The sequence below is a fragment of the Ctenocephalides felis genome, unplaced genomic scaffold, assembly GCF_003426905.1.
Source record: "Ctenocephalides felis isolate EL2017-DRISC unplaced genomic scaffold, ASM342690v1 CF-g0.4_SCAFFOLD_01170, whole genome shotgun sequence".
Classification (NCBI taxonomy): Eukaryota; Metazoa; Arthropoda; class Insecta; order Siphonaptera; family Pulicidae; genus Ctenocephalides; species Ctenocephalides felis.
The window spans coordinates 61,621,677-61,644,030 of NW_020537324.1; the positions used below are offsets into that span (position 1 = coordinate 61,621,677).

At 30.2% G+C, this 22,354-nt stretch overlaps 1 pseudogene; it reads right to left on the reverse strand.

Moving 5' to 3' along the window:
• Nucleotides 1-1,937: 1,937 nt before the first annotated feature.
• On the reverse strand, nt 1,938-21,404 carry LOC113367491 (annotated as a pseudogene).
• Nucleotides 21,405-22,354: the final 950 nt, after the last annotated feature.

The window sequence follows — 22,354 nt, forward strand, 5'->3', positions numbered from 1 at the left end:
AAATATAGAGTGCATGTTTAATACATTAAATTTTTGAAACATAACAACGAACAGTGGTGCATCATAGATAAACCTCTTTTAAATTTATTTATCTACAAATGCACTTAAAGTTATACACATGTTTCGAAAATTTTAGTAAAAAAATATAATAGACAATGGAATACATGGTACTTAGCAAAAATAATCGAAGTAAAGAGAAACTTTGAGAAATTTAAAGCAATCGTTCGATTAGGTATTGCAAATTTCGACCTTGACATGGTTTTTTACTCTGCACCTTCTTTTTCAAACAGTTTTCATTTAATTTAAAAGATGTACATATTTAGATATTTAGAAAATTTAAATTACATTTCCGAATATTACTGATGATTTTGCAAGAATCATGTATTCTAATATCCGTTTTGAAATATTCATTGAAACTAATAAATTAAATAACTTTTATAAGTACTATCTCTAAAGTTCCTTTATTTACGATTTGATTTTTCGTATATATTACATATATAAAACGATTTGTTCCTATATTTTTCTAAGAATTATCTTTTAATTAAGAAACATATATTTGGCAAAGCATCAATTTTATATTAATTGATAAATATTCAATAAACAGACTCTAGTATATCTTATTTGTTTTTAGATTGCATTTAATGTATACTTCTGTTTAACACACATATTGCTCCATCTTACATAAGAATGGTTTTAATTAAGAATTAAAACGCGTTATTTAAAACATCACATAAAGTATCATAAATAAATAAATATATATTTTTATACTACACTCTTTTTATAAAATTTAAATAAATTCTATACATATGAGTATTTCGTGCTATGATAAAACTACTATTTAAATCATCTTATTTTAGTTAAAAAATAGTATTTACCTAAATTATTTTAAAAAAAGGGAAATTCATACACACCAAAACAATATAAATGCTACTAGCAACCGAAACCATACATACTTGCGGGAAGGTATCGCGAAAAACTATCATCTAAATCTTTGTTTTTGTATAATTTTGTTAATTTCTCTTCTGTTTCATTAAACTACTTTGAACTAAATCATACAAATACCTCACACATGCTACATTGTATTTTATACATTCAGAGCAGTCACCTTTTCTATTTAAACCGCTTAATAACATAGTACGGAACCGTAAAAAACTTTGAAAAAAATCAAAAACGCCCAGGAAAAAGATGTAAATGAGCGTTAGTTAATAATGGGTTCCATACCAATGATAAAAAAAACACGTTATAAATACTAAAATAAAAATAGAATTATAGCGTATACGGTTTTGAACCGTTCACTAGAAGTCTTGTATTCTCTTTCTTAACCCAGCCGGGATCTTTACTAATCTCCTTCCTTAAAACAGATTACTTAATGATTTGTTATTTTTTTTAAATAATCCGCATACGTTAAAGGGAAATTATTGCTAAAATTTTAGATAAATCGATAATTTCTTGATATTGCATCTTCATGTGTATATCACCTTACTGATTTATTTATACAGTACATTTAAAAATATGCTAGAAGCGTTTTATTAATTTTTTGAATAGATATTGGTTATTATTATTATTATATGGATTTAGATAATTTATGTATTTCCAGTATTTAATAATATGATCATCATGTATCACTACAATAAAACTAAGAAATTTAGAATTTTTTGTGTTACAGATTGGAGTTTTTCATTGATTCGTAAACCCAAACAAGTAAACAACTCTTCATCAATAAATAGAAACACATATATTGCAGATATTTTTTCGAAAAGGCTAATTGTTCAATTGTACTGTTTTACAAGTCGCCTTTTAGCATGATTTAGGTTATCCCAAAAAATACTGGCCTTGTCTTACAGAAAACATCAAACGATATAAGAATTCATTCCCATTCGACTGATAAATTTTTACTAAATTTTTGTCAACGTGTCACCTTTTAAAAATAAGTATATTCATGTTTCGAGATGACTAAAAAATTAAAAATATTTAATAACACATCCTACAGCATTCGTTAATATCGACCAGATGCACGCTGCATACCAATGGCACCAAAGCGCCGTTAAGTGTGTATTAATCTGCCAACGGACCTTTTTTATTGTATTTATGGTTCCAGGAGTAGGAGGTTCCAAGGAACCACAAGATTGCGCTTTATAGATGCGGCCGCGTTGAAATAGACCAGGTAGAGGTATGCAGAGTTTACGATGAACCTGGAGAAGGTAATGGAAATTTGTTGCTTTTTCACTTTGTCTATTAGATATTAATGTCATTGTGATGAATGAATGCTGATGATTACACACAGGCTAGTAATAAAATAGCCTAAAACATATGATGAAAAGCAAACCATTGTCTATTTTATACATAGACAAGTCTTCAGTATGAGTCCTATGATTTTTGCACAGGTTTAAATACAGTTACATATATATTCAGGGCCGGTCCTGCGTACTCAGCGCCCACATGCCAATTTTTTTTCTAGCCAAATCCTAGTATTTCAATCTGAACTTTTTAAGACATACAAAAATTTCAGTATGTTCCTTATTGCTTGCAAGAATATTTTTAATTCTCATTTATTTATAGTGCAAGTATAATATTTGGTTTTGAAACATTTTACCTATTTATTTTGGGGATTTTATGCGATTTATTACATTGACAAATCATAGAGAGCAAAAAAATTATAGCCTCTCATTATTAAACATAACTCTGGTACTTCCTGTTGTATTATTTTAATTTATTTTTTTTTTATTAATATATCTAAAACATTGTATCGTAACTTTTCTTAATTGATATCGTAAAGGCGCAGTGTTCATCTATATTTTCCATCGTGTATCTTATCAGATTTGTTTTCAAAGTTAAATTTAAAAAATATTGTACAATATTATTAGGTGCAAGAAATTATATATTTTTTAAATGATATTGAAAAAACTTTATTATAAATTGCATATCCGAAACTCGTTGTAGCGCCCCCCTAAGGCGTGCACCCGCATTTTTTGCATGCATCGCATTCAAGGTAAGACCAGCCCTGTATATATTTTTTACGTTTATCTATTAAAATAATCATCATTGAAATAAGTTAATATAGTGTTATAATAAATTAAAAATAATAAAGAAATAAGCATGATAAAATTGATATTAAAGCATGGATGAGATGAATCGATATAATATTGCAATATTATTATATAAAATTACCTGGAAATATTTTCCGAACCCGCAACTTTTTTCCGTTGGACGTATAATTTTCTTTATTGTTTTCCATTACTGACACAACACTTTGTTGTTTGTGGACCCATCTTCAGAATTTGATACTAACGCCTTCCAGATAAGCCTTGCAAAAGCCTTGCTCCAAAACCTTGTGTTTATTATTATGGCTAAAAGTAAAAGATCACAATATAAAATGAAAATATTTTAAACAAAAAGTCAAAGTATATAATAAGTTTTTTATTATGATACTTAATGGCTATATTCAAAATCAAAAATGAACTAATAAAATGAAAGAAAAACAGAGTTGTTGATGAATATATATGTTACATTTGTATTATATTCGATAGTCAAAATATGAAAACTAGTGGTGTATGGCATCGTGCCTTAAGACAAATTGCTAGAACTTCCTGTACCTAAATGAAATATTATTATAAATAATGTAACTTTCATTATTCTTATTTTATAAAAAGTAAATAAAACAAAACTTAATCAATCGAATTTAAAATGAAGAACATTGTCTAATATTTCTAAGTATTATATAAACTGAATGCAGAGTTAAAATCATTTATTTGAAGATTTAAGTGATGTTTAGAACTTGAGCTAGAATTTGAATTAAATCCGAATCATTTCTCGATATTAAAAAAAAGTTGATTAAAAAAAAAATTAAAAAAATCTTTCCTCAAAAGCAATCGTTTCGTGATACAAGCAGAAAGTTTTTTTAAATCATTCAAATCGGACGCTTGGTTCTTCTCTAAAAAGTGCATTTTTTTGCACAGTCAGTTCTATATCTCCGAAACGGCTAGACCTGCCTTTGCCAAATCTAATCACTACTTTTCCTCATTACGAATCGAATGTTTTTTGGATCATATAAATCGGTTGATCCGTTCTCTTAAAAAATAAAATTTTAAGCACTTTTGCTCCATATCTCCGAAGCCGCTAGACCTGTCTTCGTCAAAAACTAATCAGCACGTCTCCTCATCAATAGGAATCGAATGTTTTTTGAACGATTCAAATCGTATAATCCGTACAACCCGAAATCGTCGATGAAAAATGGTCTCCACACACACACCTACACCAACACATACCACTGAATTTTTTCTGAAGTATGCCAATATGTTCAGAAACCTCCTAAACGTGAAGATATGCAAAAAATTTTCATTTTCGATTTTCCGGTCCATTACTCTAACTTGGCCTACGAAACGTTTAAATGTCTTTAATTTTCATATCATATAACTCACTGACCTATTTTCAATTTTCTGAGCTGTTAAAGTCGTATATATAATAATACTGTGGACGGCTGGAGCAGGTTTTTGCACTTCTGTTATCCTGTTTAATGATTGGCTTTCCTTAAACGGGTCTCAACGCTGCTGCGTCGCCTTCCTGAGTGTGAACCACTATTGGTATTTCCTGGTGATCTATGCCGACGTCCTCCGCATTGTTTTCCACCATTTCCTGAATGAACTATTATTTGATGTTTGGCCGCCACTTCCGCCGCCACTGTTCCTGTTACTGGACCACCATTGTCACAGTGGTTTGTCCATTGCGATTATTGTCTCCGCAAGCACAACTGGGATCCTATAAAAAAAGAAAAAAAAAATAGAAAAGTTCGGAAAAATTTATTACAATTATTCAAATTTCTTTGAAATATTCATGGATAATGCAAAACACATCAATCATTTGCACCATGATAATGGCAAAATATTTACCTGTGAGTCACTAGAATCATCATATGAATCCCTTCGACCAGTAAAGGTTTTCCATTGCCGCTCGCTGCAATTCTATGCGCTCGTCTCTTTTTTCTACCTTCCGAATCATCATCAGATGCATCTGATGAACTACAAGAAGGAGCCCGCCTTTGGCGTGGAACCTTGCACGTCTTTGAGGAAAAACCGTACCACCACCTCCCAGAACTGCAGGTTGTTGCTTGTCAAGATCACAAGAATTCCGCAAAGGACTAATTTCGCAACTATTTTCCTTCTTTGGTGTGTTAGTGTTTGAAGAATACTGCTGTTGAGTCGTTTCCCTCCTCAAATACCTCCTGATGGTAAAAAATCATTGATACATCATTTTATTTTTATATAATAAAAAATATGATCTCAGCATATTTACCCAAAAACTTTAGATCTACTTACCGACACCATGTATTCTTCTGATGTTTTTTGCATATTTGACCTATGTTCTAACAATTGCTGTGATTTTTGCTCCAGTTGTTTCAACCTTTCATTCATCTGCGTCTGAAAATGTCTAGGAGATTCCGGTTCTGCTGATCTCCTCGATAAATCATTAATATCATTAATTCTGGGAGCGACGTTCTCATCATCTCCTATTTGTTTTTCCGGTATATCGTTCAGCATAATACCAGTACCAAGACTTGCAGAAGCAGGCATCGTTTTGTACTTTGGTTGTGTATTGAAGGAATTTGCAGCAGAATCTTCAGAATTCGTCTCGTGTACGCTATCACGATTAATTTGTAAAGGTAGATTCACTGTTCTAGAATCTACGAGGATTGTCGTTTCTATTGTATTATTCTGAGACCATTTGTCATCAATATTGCTAAAAAGTTATATTTAAATAATATTTTTTCAACATGGCACATGCAAATATAAAAAAGTGACTAACCATTTATTGTCTACTTTTCCAGCAGCCGATTTTGGCGTTGTTCCATTGGTCTTCGGTGAGTTTTTAACATTTATTGTAACTTTTGGAGATACTTTGTTCACTGTAGTATTTGTTGAGCACATTCTCTCTTGCAAAATAAGATTAAGTCGTCCTTCTGATCGAGATCCTCGCCGCGATAGTAGACAATGTCCAGCACCAGAACCAACTGATAAATCTTCGCCAGGACGACCTACTGTCGGCATATCATCTTCGTCCGCCTCCTAATATACCAAATAATATAAAAATTTCAACCAAAAATATTTCATTGAATAAATATGATTATAACAGTTAAAATGTCATCAATCATTCTTATTTATCTGTGATTTTATTACCTGCACAATGCTGCATTTTCTGGACCTTCCTGGTCCATCGCCCGGAGTACGCGGCGCCAATAATGAACTCTGCAAGGGCATCGCTCCAGGAGGCAGAAGGAGACATGATGAGTTATTCAGTCCGGTTCCGTTATCAGCATTTCGTGTATCCGTCCCGGAATTTTTTCCGGCGACTCCAGGAAGAGAAGCAGGTACAGGCCGCTTCCTATTTGCTGTGTTTCCTGCACTCACTGCTTCTTGCTGTTGACGCTGCGCCCGCAATCGACGCTCAGCAAGAAGAAAATAGGTGGCAGTTATATGGTTATATTCATTTTTGTCCAACGCCCTGTTAAAATTAAATAAATGATAATCACAAAAGCCAAAACAAAAAATAAACTGTGCATAATGTGGATTATAATTATACTCACTCTAAAATTTCATCCTTCGTCGCTATATTTCCATTGATCATTTTTTGTACAATATGGTTATGATCCACTTCTGAAACCTGGTGGCGTGAAACCAATGGGAGACAATCTGTCGCTATTTGTGGACCTTCGCCCTCTACAAGCCAAGAGTCTGTTGCAATTTGCTGTAAAGTAGCACGTCGTTCTGGCTCACGCACCAGCATAGAAGCTATTAATCTGCAATAAAATTCAGACATAGATATTAGGATTTAGATAAGACTAAATCTATGGTTATGTGCCTCAGGTAGAAGTGCTGGACTTCTCGATTTCCAAGCAAATAAAAATACAATCAATAAAAAGTAATACATTGTTTTTATCTCCATTATTTCTAGAAGCAAAAAATTTGTCTGTTTTATAAGATATTAACCTTCTGCATCCTGCGGAAACATGAGCTGGAACTTGGTATTTGCAGTCCATTATCATGGTGAGAGTTTCACTGTCGTTAGCTTCTTGGAATGGTGCTTGGCCGCATACCAACATATACAAAATGACCCCCAGAGACCAGACGTCTGTTGCAATAAAATTAGGTTGATTATAATAACGTTCATTAACATTTCTATTACAACAACATCTTTGTTGTTAAACGTTATATGGTTCTAGAAAAATTAAATAAAAAAAACTAATATACATGGAGTTTTCTGTATAAACCACCTCTTAAACTTTGTTAATGAATGAATAAATGCTTTCAAGACTAAAGGACTAAAATAAGCAAAAAAAATGACGACAAAACGTATATATCTTTATTGTGAATAGAATTACTAGTTTCTAAAATCATTCAATTGGTATTTGAAACTATTTTCCGTATCCTTACCAACTGCTGGGGCATCGTAGGAGTCGCCAAGTAAAATTTCAGGCGCTGAATAGGCAAGAGAACCGCAAGAAGTTTGCAACTTTTGTCCAGGACAATATCGGTTGCTGAAACCGAAGTCGGTCAGTTTCACTATACCGAGTTTTGAAAAGAATACCACATTCTCTGGTTTCAGATCCCTGCAACAATAAACAAGCCAACTTAGACAATCTGTATTAATACTATAAAAGATTTTGTTTTTATTTTAATTAAGCTTTGTTCTTTATTAATTAAAAAGATCTTTTTTCCTGCTTTGATATGTATAGATATTAAATTAATATTCAACATTTTATAGTTATTGCATTGAATCTGATTTGCAATTAAAACTGTTCAATGATGACACTGATGTTAATGATTTTTTCAATTGACTAATAATTAACTATTCTATATGTATGTAAGTATATATGTATCAATAATTTAAATGGTAGTAGAAAAATACACACAATATTCAAATTTATACAAACATATTATCATTGAATTTATAATGTATAGAGTATATTATAAACAATTTATAGATTAATTTTAAACATTATGATTATCTATGCAAATGAATAAACATTGCTACCGATAACAAATACACGATTATACGTGCAAATGAATAAAATACTATCGATAACAAGTTTAATCTATAATAATATTTAGATAACAAAGTTTAAAAACAAGTATTCCACATGCGTAAGCTGAATTTGATAAACATTATTGATGATAATCTGTAAGCACTGATAAACTGTTTCAAATTGTATTAAAAAATACTATAAATAGCAATTACCAATAAACTAAAAAACAAGTTCATTGGAAGCGAAAGTTTAATACAAGTATACAATTTTTCATTAGGCTATCAAACATTTAACGGAATGTAATAAAAAAAACCTTATTTCGTGTTGTCTTTTTTAGCATTTTTACAACGAGCATTAAAATTACCATTTTTACATAAAATGATACGACACATATAAATAATACGAAGTGGCAGTCAAAATTCAATAATCGATTGTTTTTCCTGGGGAAATTCTAAACTTGGAGAAAATTATTATACAGCCATTTATTTGTACATTAATGTGTAAACCCGTTACAAAAAATCAAAGGTTCACCGCCAATATCTAAAAAAAAGGAATTTTTTTAACAACAATATTTGAAAGTAGAGGGCAAAAGCTGTGTAAGCAGCAATCGCCTTAAATCAAGCAACGTCGCTAATAGGAGATGAATAGCCATCTTTGAGAATCTATAACAAAAGTATTTTCTTTTGTTGTTAGATTATTTGGTTGTGAGCACTGTTGTTTAGTTTACAAGATCTTAAATACTTGTTTGGTACACGTCATTGAATTTATTTGTACGATATTAATTTAAAGATGTTTTTATATCACCTCTAGAATAGCTTAAATGTAGGTGGGTTAAAAAGAATAAAATGAACCTCTACCCTGGCTACAAATTTTAAAAAATAGTTAAAAAACACATTTCTTTAATTAGGAATAAATTAGGAATTTTACTGAACATAGTACGATAGTTGTTTGTTTGAGGTCAAATTAAACCTTTGAGCCCCGTCCTGTGCCATATTTAGTTGATGGAATCAAATAATATTAATTTAAATCGGAGAATAAAAAAGTATGAAGGCAACTATTCTGTTCTAATAAGATAATAAATATATGCCTTTCATACTGCAACTTGTAATCTTTAGATGTTATTTGCAATGATACTACAAAAAATGCTAGAATTGGTTAAAACCACCTTTTATTGGTTTTTACTGAAGTACAAGCGTCTTTATAATATATAGTTATATTTTTTGTAAATATTTCACTAGCGACCACCTATTAATAAGATTTACTGAATTACAAGCGTCGTTATATCGCTGGTATAAAAGAAATAATATAATAGTTGTTTATCAATGACGCCTCATAAATCTGTAAATTTATAATATTTAATGAAAATAGTAAACTTTAAAATATAATTTACTACTAAAGTATGATCGTCATTATATCGCTTCTATAAAAAAACCCTTTCTTAATTTAAATCTTAATTATCAATAAAGCCTCACTGTCAGAGTCTACATGTCTGTTAAGGGGGTTGTTCTTTTTTCGTTACAAAAAATGCAAGGTATTTGTTTTTGTTTTTTCTCGAAATGTATTTATCATAGAGACATGCGTTTTTTTTTAAACAAAAATTACAAAATCATAGAATATTACGTGAATTTCTTCTTTTTTTTTGCGCCGTCATTTTTTAACCAGGGGGCGCCAAAGTCGGTCTTGCAAAATCGATCTCTTTTGCGGTGCCACAGATAAATCCGTTGCGCATCGCCCGAAACAAAAAAAAAGAAACTACGTTGAAGAAGAAGTTTGTTTCCAGTCCCCCTACCAAAATGAAAGAAAAAAAGCAAGAAGGAAAAAAATGGCAGCTATTTTAAAAAAAAGTGTCAAAAAAGGTCTTTTTTTGGGGCGAGAAGCTTCGCAAAATTTTTTTGCGTAATGTTATCAAGTTGTTTGAGGTAGGGGGACTCAGTATTGCAGTGGTGAACAAATTAAAAAAAAATGCAAGTCGATCCGACTTGTAGTTTTTGTTTAATTTGTGGTACCGCATTGAAAAAAGTCAATTTGAGAAAAACGTATTTAAAGTTTTGAATACAATGTACTAAATACACCATTAAATTTAATGTACAAAATACACATTGGTGTTCAAAGATGCTGACACATTAAAAAGGTCATGTGCATGAGGTATTATAATGAAAAAGAGGAATCTGGCATACAATAGGTCGCGGAGCGATAAAAAAACGCTTTCAGAGGATCATACATATAGAGATATATATATATCTATAACTTCGTCAAAAAAATAGATATTGAGATGATTTTTTTTTGAAATGATTCTAAGATTTCTATCTTTCATAATATCAAAAAATCTCAAAACCGAAACAAAGAAAAATAAAAAAAGAACAACCCCCTTAATTACTATTATTTATATAAATACTGATTAAAAACAAAGTTTAAAAACCACGGTGCTCTTTTTTAGGTATTTCAAACAAACTTGCCTATACACACATAAAATTTAGTTTTGATCATAAATTTTGGAGTTGCCATCATATCTGCATATTTCCTTTCTTTGAAATTATGTATTCATAAATTTCGTTTTCATTTTTTATATGTTCCACAAAGTTATTATTAAAATACAAATAAATATTTAGTCGAGGAAAAATTACTTGAAATTTAAACCAATTTGCTTTGACATTTACATGACATTGCCAGTTTTTTTTATTAGTTTTGGTACAAAAAAGTCGTTTCTGAAGTTATTCTCTAAATATGCCTGGTCATAATAGAATAGCCATCTTCGAAACAATAATATTCATTGTTACATTAAATGTTTTTACTTATTTCTACATTGTTTTTTGTTTTGAACTTTGAAACATCATCAAAATTTGCCTTATGTCACTCGGCAGAGGACATTTGATATGCCGTGGATTTCAGAGTCGCGATCTGAAGGCCGAACGGAACGAAAATAATAAATGCCGTATCCGAGCCATAATCGCGCAATAATAACACACAAAACATATGTTCAAACATTTCAGGTACACAGAAGCGCGTGTCCTTCTATAAAGCAAACAAAATATTTTAATGATGCATATCAAGCTATTTCCATTTTATAATATTTTCACACTCACTGACGTTAGCAAACATGTTGATAAAATTAAACAAATATAGTTATTGGTTATTTAAATGCCTTCACAAGAATTTACATATACTAATTCTTTCGTCTCTATGCGAGAATAAGATTTTATTTCCTATGTTACCGATTGTGAAAATCTTTGCACATATTTTTAACTTCCCGTGGGGTAAGTTATATTCGCAAAAAAAATCGAAAATGAAAATTTTCATATATTTTTATGTTTCAAAGGTTTCTGAACACTTTGTCATACCTTAGAAAAATGGATTTATGTGTGTATGTGTGTGTGTGTGTGCGCGATACAAATTTTCGTAGACGATTTCGGGAGCACGTACGGTTCAACCGATTTCAATTATTTAAAAAACATTCGATTCCTATTGATAAAGAGACGTGCTGATTAGTTTCTGGCAAATGCAGGTCTAGCCGTTTCGAAGATACGGGTCAGAAGTGCCAAAAACTATAACTCAGTTTTTAAGAGAACGGAGCGTCCGATTTTAGTAATTCGAAAAACATTTCACTTGTATCGACAAAATATAGAACTGATTAAATTTTTGGGAAGGCAGGTCCAGCGGTTTCGGAGATCTAGTAAAAAAAGTAACAAAAAATTATCATTAAACATATGCACATCAAATTATCAAATATTTTATGGAGATTTTAATGATACGCATACATTTTGTTTATATTTATATGGAAACCGTAACATCTTTTGATGTAACCATGACACGGCGACGCGGCGCTTACGCGCTTCGATATGTCTATGCTAAAAAACGCGATTGCTTTAAAAAAAAATTCAAAATTTCCAAAATATTTCGAAATACAAAAAAAATTCTTTTTTTTTTCAAGAAAGTTAATTTTTTTTCTAAAATTTTTAAAAATGTAATTTTTTCAGTTAAAAAAAGCTGAATCATTTTTTAAAAAAATGAATTTTTGTTACGGGAAACCTTAGCAATTTGCCTTAAGGCACGATGCCATACACCACTAGTTTTACATATATTTGAGAATTCATACAAATTGATTCATCATATTTAATAGTATTATCAATGATATATAAAAACTAACTAGAAACAAAGTTCAACAATCATGATGCTATTTTTTGGCTTTTCAAACAAACTAGCATATACACACTTAAAATTTAGTTTTGATCATAAAACTGAAAGATAAGAAGGGAATCTTATCTGCATATTTCCATCAAAGACTGAAAATTAGTAACTACAACATATATTTTGTAGTGTGGTATTTTGACTGTAGGACAATGAAAATGTTATTGTTGAGTATAAGTAAATTATAGTTTGGTATTTAAAATTTCATGGAAATGCAAAATTAATAAATTTAGTTTAAAAAAATATTTTCAAAAACCATGTAAGATCGTGTAAAACGGGGATAGGGATGTTGTTGTTAAGATATTTAGAACGTACAGAAAAATATTTTATATATTTATTTCCTAACTAAATCGGTCGAAATACCGGAATTATTTACTCTGTCCAAAATCAGAAAATCCAATCCTAAAATAATTTTGGTTATATGATGAAAATAATGTAAGTTCAACAATGAAAACTTTTAATACTAAGTATAATATTTATATGAACCAAACGTCTATTTCATTTATTCAGAACTTAGTATCGTGTATATTTCACTGCCATTTTTATTAAAACTTAAAAAAATGGGATCGAAATTCATCTGTTAAATATGTATATTTAAAAATTTCAATTGTGTGTTAATAGCCGAACAAAAGTAAAACATAATGCATGTATTAGGAATCAGTTTATATAATTTTTATTCAAATATTATACATTAAAACTGAATTTTAATTTCTTGCGATCATAAAATTGCATACACCGTTTTACAAATTTACAATTCTCGCATATTTGTATAACAACTTGTTAGAACGTCTGTGTGCTATTTGCTTTTGCATTAAAAAAAAGTTCCACTATCTTTAAATAATGTGAATATGAATATTTAAGAGTGTGTTAATAACTAAAACTGTTTTGATTTTCAATATTGATTCATATGATATAATGAAGAGCCATGAACTTCACCTTGTACAACCTTGATTTGTAGTCATAAGCCAAGATAGTATTTACATTAACATTTTATGATTATGATGAGTTTATACTTTTTGTATCTATATTATATATATATATATATATATATATATATATAGGTATATCAAATCAAATAATAATGAAATGAAATGTTATTCAACAATGGCATTTGCAATTAAACGTACTACTTAATCATAATACATGCGCTCAAATCGCCACTCTAATAAATGTTATGTTTGTGTATGTACAGTTTATAGTATTAATAATCATTTACATAGTTCAATTAGCTTTTTCATTGCAACTTTCATAACAACACTTTCGAAACAGCGCGGCGCCAGCCATCTAACTAGAGAAGATCTCTACATAAACATTGTATGAGCTGCAAATAATGTAAGCAAAAGATATATTTGAATGTTTGTTGCTTTATGTAAATTCCTGATGGAAATAGTCTTGCCTATAAAATCTCGATCTTTAACCAGCATTGTTTCGCACATGTGACCATAAAATATTATGTTAACATATTCCTATGATGGCCTAAGTTTATCAACTTCAAAAGCTTGGGTATTCATGGGCTTCTAAGCCGGTTAGTATGATGTATGTTTATAGGTAGTCCAATAATTTTATTTGTCGTTTTAAAGCATTCCCACATCATAAAATCACAAAAATGTATCAATTCATGTTGCACAATCCAAAGAATTGAAAATTAAGATTAAAAAATTTAATAGTCTCTGTTTCCGTTAAAAAGTTCAAATTTCACCCGGCGCCATATTAAATAGACTGTTTTTATTACTTTTCAAACACTCTGTGGCTGTTTCTTTTCTCACATTTACGCCCATCAATATGCCCATCAGGCGTGAGTCTATTTTTCCCGCAGAATGTGAAATCTTAGGCCATCAATCATGAAATTCGATCTCAAGTACTTCAGCATAGTATGTACTCGAAAAACAATTTCAATTTGTAAATATTTTTACTTGAGATATTTTGAGAATGAGCATCAATTATGAGTATTACCTACTTTGGACCAATGAATTATATTTGTTGAAATATTTTACTGAAAATTTATTTCGACAAACAAATGCAATCAGAACATCGAAAAAAAATATTTTGACTGTGCTCGAAACCTCTGGTATGAACTAGTGATGTATGACATCACTAAATTATTAACTAGTGGTGTTTAGCATCGTGCCTTAAAGCAAATTGCTGGAACTTCCCGTATCGTAACGAAATATGTTCGAAAAATATTAAATGTTTTCATCATATTTATTTAAAGTATGTAAGTGTGCTTAAGAATTTTAGCCAGAATTAAAATTAAAATCTATATTATTTTCCATATACAAATAAAATTTAAAAAAAATTGAAAAAACAATGTTGAAATATTTTTTTTCCAAATAATAATGGCTTGGATCAAATAAAAGCAATTATTTTGTCAAAACAAGCAGAAAGTTTTTTGAATCGTCCAAATCGGACGCTTAGTTCTCTCAAAAACTGCCATTTTTAGCACATTTAGCTCTGTATCTTCGAAATGGCTGGGCCTGTCTTTGCCACAAACTAATCACATCTTCTCCCAATCATTACAAATTCAATCTTTTTTAGATCATTGAAATCAGATGCTGCGTTCTCTCAAAAGCTCAATTTCTATTTTCTGCAGTCTTTGCTCCATATCTCCGAAACGGCTGGACCTGCCTTTGCCAAAAACTTATCAGCACAACTCCCTATCAATAGGAATAGAATGTTTTTTGAACCATTCAAATCGGTTGATCCGTGCGCCCGAAAACGTGAACAAAAAATTGTATCCATACATACATACACCAACACGTACACACACATCCGTTTTTTCTGTGGTATACCAAAATTTTCAGAAAACTTCAAAACGTGAAGAAATGTAAAAATTTTCAATTTCGATTTTTGGACGATTACAGTAACTTACCCAGTTAATAATAGTAAAATTCATATGATGGTAAATAAAAATTAAGTTGATTAAGAAGCTTGCTTGATTTAGGAGGTTATCTACATTACCATTAACACGTAGCACAACTTAATAAAAAGAACTGAATTACAATAAGTTTCTAATTTTGATTGATGTAGCACTATCTTGGAATATATTCTTAGAAAAATATTGAAATGCATAAAGAGTGCGTTATATTATTTTACTAAACGAAAATGAGTAGAGTAATAAACACTATTTCTACCGGGACCGGTCAAATGATCGTTTTTGGTTCTTCGATTAGAATTAGATTAATGTACTATAACTAAATTAAAAAGAGCAAGCCGATTTAAAATGTTGTTTGTTTAACTTAAAAAATATTCTAGATAAAGATTTTTCAAAGGTTTCTTTACTTACAGCTCGAATCACACGACGCTTGATTCGTTGCTTTTTTGGTCTGCTGGTCTAAGGGATAATTTCGTTTGTTCGAACCAAAAGGGAAGCAGTATTTTGTCATGTGGTTTATCATATTTAAAAATCTTCGCTAGATTTTTTAGTTAAAACAAATCTCACTTGAAAATTTAGTAAGTTTTCACGCATTGTGCGAAGTAAACGGCTTGAAAAACTATCATGATATCTGGCGCCAACATCCACGGGAAAATTCAGCATGCTATCCAGCCCAGAAAACAAGCGTCGTGTGATTTGGACTTCAAGTACTCTTAGTATAATTACATATTAAAACCAAATAATATAATATTCTCATCATCAAATGCTCTTTGACGTACAAAGCGTGTGAACAATCTGTAATTCTTCAAGAAACATTTAATATACCTGTGAACGACATGAAGCCTGTGGCAATAGCTAATCGCTCGAACTATCTGACGAAAGTATTCCTTAGCCCGTGGCTCGTCCAGGCCACGGTCATGTCTCATAATCAAATCATACAGATCGCCTCCATCTCCCAACTCGAGAATCAGATAGAGTTTGGTCTGAGTGTCAATCACTTCATATAGTCGAACCACATTGGGATGTTGCACTAATTTCATGCATCGCACCTGAAAAAAGAAAAAAAAAAAGGTCAGTTGATGACAGGTGGTAAATCAATCAAATTCGTTTAATAAATGATATAAAATTGATATATCCACAACAAAATGTTAAATATGTCAATATTTTGGAATTTTTCAATAAGACCATCACATAACTATTATTGTTATAAACTTGCAAAACTAGATACGATGAGTCACCTTCAAAATGATTCAAAATTTTCCTACTCTTAACTGAAATATTGATAATTAAAATACAACAATTATTATTATCATTTTAGATAAAGCAGGTATTGATTGTATATAATTAATGAGACTTCATTATATAAATATTTTAGATATAAATCTGAAAAATTGTTTGCGAATTAGTAATTAATTAAGATTAGTGTAACGGAAACAATATTCATTATATGAATGTGATTTAAAGTTTACCTTTAGTTATGCAGTCTTTAGATTTATAATATTTATGCTGAGGTCATATTTTCACATTTACCAGAAAAATCAAATTCCAGAAGAAGCTTATAGAGAAAAACGTGAAATTACAAGTGTTATTAAATAATTAAAATTATAAAAATTGATGTCTAAAAAATAATCATTGCAATCTGTTATAATTTAAATCACTCAAAAATATTGAATATTTTATCTGTATTGATTTGACATGGCCCTTGAGATAATTAGTCGATCTATATCTAAAATCATGTCATTTTTAATAGATAATCGTAATTAATTATTGAATCACTAAGTTACAGTAGGATAAATACAATTATAATAATTTAAATGGATGTCTAAAAATATTTTTATCAAATCAATATTTCATCAGATATGGGTCTTTCGAGATATTCGATAGGTAAATACTAGCAATAAGAGCATAAACAAGCCTCTTGAAATAAGGTGTTCGATTTCTGATATGATTATAAATATACGAAAATAGAATATATATAAATCGTTTGTACATATATTTTGAAGTAAAACTTCTTTAGGCGTGACTAGGATATAAATCCTACAAATGCAACGGAAATTGCGTTACGCCCGAACTGCACGTCATGTGCTCTCGATGAAATCATTTCTATACGGGTCGATCGTGATTAGTCGTCGTGTATGTGAATAGAGATCTGTCGTTGTATGCGTACCGGCATCAACGTTGTATACGTACCGATATCAACAAGGAAATCGGCATAGATAAATAAACATTTTAAAGTTATATCGTAATACAAATCTTGATTCAATGAAAAATGCCTGAATCAGAAAAATATTTTACCGTTCCTTCAAAATAATAAAGCAAATTAAACATTTGTGCAGTGTGCTAAACGTAACTATAAATCTTTGAAGTTACTAAAATGGAAAATATTTCTAGGCAATACAGATATTACAGCTGCTCTAGGCAAAGAATGAGATTATATCGCCAGCGAAAAAGTAAAAAAAAAATACAAGCCGTCAATGAATGTATGTTAATTTTAATTACATGAAGTTTTTCTAACACAATTACATGAGTTGCGAAAAGTTAAATAAGCTTGTCTGGGCGTTGTTTAACATAATCCACTGTGTGAACAAATATTATAGAAGTTATTGATCAGCAATTACTTCATTTCTCTAATGAAGGTTTATTTCTAAATGCTAATTACAATGACAAACCGATCATGTCATATTTGAATTATGACTTTAATTACATTACTGTTTTTAAATATTATACATATTTTTAATGCTATTATAAATATATAATTTATAATTTATCATTATATAAATGTGTATATTGGTTGACACTATTATAAATGTTATGTATAATGGTTGACACTATTATTATAAATGTGTGCATCACGAGAGTTACCATTTTACTAATAAACATGCTGTTATAAATATGTAATTTACAATTTATCATTATATAACTGTATATATATATATATATATATATATATATTTATATATATATATATATATATATATATATACATTTATATCGGTTGACATTCTTAAATGTGTGCATCACGAGTGTTACCATATTGCTAATAAACATTATTCGAAATTGTAATATGATGTATTTATTTTCACTTAAATGCCATCTTGTACAGTAGCAAACAAGTTTTACTTCAATCGCGTGTGAACCTTGCGCGCACTATTTTTTTTATTTATTATATAATTTATTACTTTACTAAAACATGTAAACAATCATCTTCTGGCAAATACAATTTTGTAATATTAAAGTTTAAACTTATTATAATATCACCATTTGATGTAAAAATGCTTTGGTTTTTGCCAACTTTGTGCTAGTTTCATACATTTTTTAATATAATTTATCATCATACCTCTTGAAACAGATGAGCTCTGGAAACTTCATCTAGCTTCGTCTTATCAATAACCTTCACAGCGACTCTTTCGCCTGTGAAGACATGCCTAGCAGATTTGACGACTGCGAAATGACCGCTACCTAGAGTGTCTTCGAGGTCATACAGACCCGCGATTTTCGCCACCGACCCACTTGTTGCCTGTCCTGGTACAGACGTTAGTGGTTGCGCACGACCGACAGCCGGGCCGCTGAATAGTCCGCGGTGCATGCCGCAAGCGGGCGACGCCTCTGCCGCCCTGGTTGCGTTAAGGCTGCTACTAAAAAGAAATAGGGAAAAATTAGTAAAAAAAAATAATCAAAAATTATTAGCTTATTATCAAATTATTATTATTATCGCAAGTTATCATAAGAACTAGGGAATGCAATACCGGTATACCGGTATACCGAATTACCGGTAAACCGCCCGATTTTTCGGCGGTAATTTTACCGGTATTTACCCCAAAAATACCGGTATTTTCGGTATTTTTACATAAGCGCTATTTGATACAAAATACACTAAAGTTTAAATTTTTCGGAACAAATGTATCTTTAAATTCCATAATCGCATAAACAACTATATCTTCAAGTGATTCTATAGGATAAACAAATGTCAAATATTATCTCAACTCGTCATTAAACTAAATATTTATTGCTTTACTAAGGGCTTCATATTGTGTTACAATAAATAGAATTGGACTGATAGATAGATGTTTGTTCCATCTTATGTAAAAATGTAACGGTTTTTTAAGTAATATTTGCGACGAAATATTTTATATCATTCGGATTACCTCTGCGTAATCTTTATTTCTTTTCTAACTTTATACATAATAATTATGATAATTACTAAATATTTTTGCTTCTTATTACAATTATAAAATATTATTTTTCAAAAACGTTTCAAAGTTTGAAAATACTATAGAAGCATCACAATGTGATAAATAATAATACTCAACAATTATAGTAACTTATTATTTATCTTGACAAAGTATCCGATCTTAAATTATTGTAGAAATTTTTTTTTTTTAAATATTGGAGATTATGCTAATTTAACACATCGGATACAAACAATACAGTTTATTATAATAATGTAATACGATCTTTTATGAGTTTTTGGTCTTTCTTACTCATAAGTTCGTTTTTGGTGAAAAGTACTCAATATAGTGATAATGAATTAATTAAATTGGATATAATTTTGTTAAATTATTAGTGAAAAAAATAAACTTATTGTTTTATTTTATTGTTTTTATTGTTTAGTTGAATATAGTTGTAGTTGTATATACATTTTTTTATATTTGTACTAGTAACTTTCAATTTTGTTTACGTTTGTATAAGATAATAAAAATACCGGTAATTTACCGATATTCCGTTTTTAACACGTTGCCGGACAGTAGGAACAAGCGAAGTTCGAAAATTGACACTATATGTTTTTGTGATTTTTAGAATGTTAGAAGTATAGTTTTACTCTTTCTGCTTAAATAAACTTAATTTTGATTAATTTAGTACCTTTAATTAGGTTGCGGCTATAACAGCAAAAATTTAAAAACGTAAATGACAGGTTTAATGGTTCAAACAAGCAATTTTTGTATGCAACAAAGTATTTTTGGGAGTTTTACACGAAATGTTAGTTCTTAATCAAACAAAAATAAATAAATGACAAAAAAAATTATTATAATTTTATAATGATTATACATTATTTTCGGTATGCCATGTTTCAAAGCATGGTGCAGGACACAATGCAGGTTTTGACATGCAAGTCTTGCAGCTATATGATGTTTCCTTCCTTATTCCCTGTTTATAACATTGTTTACAGTGCTGAAAATATGTTTTTCGCTGATAATTTTCAGGAGGTAAAATTTTCTCAGGAAAATGCTGTGTTCTATTGTTGTTGATTTCATTGGTTTGGATTTGTGCACGTTTAAATTGAACCAAAGTTCTTCCATCCCGTTTATTATCTATACCAGTTAGAGATCGTATGATTGCTTCCCTGTACTCTATATACTTCATTTGAGAACCTGTCTTTTCTTTAAAGATGTAGAAAAAATTCCATACTGCTACATCCAGTAGATGAAAGATTACCTTTTCTGTTTAAAGTATAAAATGAATAATAAACAAATACATACCAGTATAGTTATATAAATAATAATAAATATCGTTAAACGTATCAATAAGAACTATAAATTCAATAGAAAACACGATCGCACTACTCCCTTCACAACCATGTGCATACTGAATCTGCAACTCGTATAACAGGTGAAATATGAACTTCAACCTAAAAAGATGTTTTCAAAACACGACACTATGCTTCTACGTATACGCCAGTAAGTGCACATTTGGGCTGCTATAGCCGTAGTGTCTAAAAACGACCGTTTCGTTTTGGACGGCTATAGCAGTCATGCCGCATTGTGAACTTCACTTTGACGGCTATAGCCGCAATTGTCCGTCAACGTGTTAAAATGAAAAATTACCGAAATACCGGCATTGAAATTTTCCATCGGTATTGCATTCCCTAATAAGAACATACTGTGATACCTCGACATACGAGTGTCCCAACACATAAGTTTTTCGAGATACAAGCCGCTAAAAGAGTGATTCGTTGCTTGCACATACAAGTAGAATTCGAGATACGAGTTTTGTGCGAGTAAGAGTTTTGTCAAAAAAGTTAATTGCAAAATGAAAAGATGAAAAACTTTATCAGTAGTAACAAGGATTTTGCTGCAATATAAATATTTTAGCTGTTCTATGATAATAATTATTTTATAGTTAGTCATTTCAATTATGAATCAATATTAAATGTGTCGTAACGATTTACCCAAGCGAATATATCAACGATTATTTTAGAGTTTGAAATTTCAACTATACATTAATAATGATTGCACAGTTTTGTATATGTTGAGTTCGCGTTTTTTTTTTGCTTTTTGTACATTTACAAAATATTATTTACTTTATAACCACGGATCTGGAGAAAAGAGCCATGTCTCTTGAATTAAAGCAAAAAAATGATGAAAAATATGAGGATGACGAAGATGTACCATCATAAGTATGTACTGTGTTTAAAGAGAAGGATTTGATAAAGGGTATAAGTCCAGCTTAGGCCCTTATAATTAAAAAGCAGCTTTCTGAGCTCTAAAAGTTTTAGTCTAGTCATTTAAGCTTAAATTCAGTAAGAATCTAGGAATTCGAGATACCCAGCTGTAAATCTATAAATACTTGTATATTGACACCTAAAAGTTGTCTCAAAACTATATATGGTAGGGTGTACGCAACATATGTAGGTTTTGAGACAACTTTTAGGATGTCAATATACAAGTATTTACAGACTTATCTTAAATTCCGAGGTAAACTTACTATAATGACTGGACTATTTGTGGATAAAAAACAACCGGAAAAAGTTGCGTTAGTTCGAACATGAGAGTTGTTCAACAAAACATGTCTAATTCATTTCCACAATATCAAGGATAGACAGGAAAAAACAATAATTAAATCAATAGATAGTAAATTTATTTTTAATATCTGAAACGAATTAACAGCATTTCAATGTATTTATATTTATAAAAGTGCTTCGAGATGCGAGCGATTCGACATATGAGCGGAACGAATTAAACTCGTATGTCGAGGTACCACTGTATTAAATTTTTCATTTTATCTCATTTTCCTAGTAATTCTTACAAAAATATTAAAAGTAGTTACCAGGACAATAATCAATTGATCACGTGAAAAAGATAGTAATAACATTACACAAAGATCAAATACGTAAGTAGTTATAATAGATGGATTATCTTAAAGGCCCATTCGGGGATAAAATGAGAATTTTATGTTGCGAGTCTAAAATCGTATAAGTTGGTAGTCAAAAACTGTCAAAAAGCTATATCCCTGCACTTTGATCGAGCTTTTCACACATAAAACCTAACCTCCAAAAGTCCTCC